A 1,050-nucleotide genomic window follows, 5' to 3' on the forward strand; every position below is an offset into this window, starting at 1 on the left:
GCTCTATGCCGTGAGTGAGTGAGTGTGTGTGTGTGTGCCTTATGCCCTGAGTGAGTGAGTGTGTGTGCCTTATGCCCTGAGTGAGTGTGTGTGTGCCTTATGCCCTGAGTGAGTGTGTGCGTGCTTTATGCCCTGAGTGAGTGTGTGCGTAGAGCAGGTACCACCACAAGTGTATGCTTTATGCACTGAGTGAGTGTGTGTGCCTTATGCCCTGAGTGAGTGTGTGTGAGCCTTATGCCCTGAGTGAGTGTGTGTGTGCCTTATGCCCTGAGTGAGTGAGTGTGTGTGTGCCTTATGCCCTGAGTGAGTGTGTGCGTAGAGCAGGTACCACCACAAGTGTGTGCTTTATGCCCTGAGTGAGTGTGTGTGTGCTTTATGCTCTGTGTGAGTGTGTGTGTGCGTGCTTCATGCACTGAGTGAGTGAGTGTATGCCTTATGCCCTGAGTGAGTGTGTGCGTGCTTTATGCACTGTGTGAGTAAGTGTGTGTGTTTATGCACCTAGTGAGTGTGTGTGTGTGTGTTTCTATCTGTGAGAGAGAGAGAGAGAGCTTTGAATGTGAGTTCACACAATAAGCTGACACATTCTAACTTAAGGTCATCAGTCCTCAGACTCATTTCCTCGTGCCTCTCACTTTTGGTACAACACACTACTAGTATTAGTACAACACACTACTAGTATTTGTTTATTTGGCCGACACCTCTTCTATGAAACCACAGTGAGGGTAGAAGCTGGTGAGGGTTAGGTGATTGCCAGCTCTGTGCAGGTTTTGAACCGTTACATATACAGCTATTATCTGGATTGGGGAGTAACTACTAGTGACATAAAAGTTACGTAACTAAATTACAAAATAAATGTAATCTGTTACAGTTACTGAGAAAAAATATGCAGTTACAGTTATTAATCAAAATGACGATGATTACACAGGGGTTACATCAGAATATATCCTTTTGGGTAAAAAGCTTTAAAGCTTATGTGTAGATTATAACATTCACTCTGTTGCTTTGCATCTTTTCACCATCTAGTCAGGCTCCGTTCATTTAGCAGTATGG

Source organism: Clupea harengus, chromosome 17, assembly GCF_900700415.2.
Source record: "Clupea harengus chromosome 17, Ch_v2.0.2, whole genome shotgun sequence".
In the NCBI taxonomy this organism is placed as follows: domain Eukaryota; kingdom Metazoa; phylum Chordata; class Actinopteri; order Clupeiformes; family Clupeidae; genus Clupea; species Clupea harengus.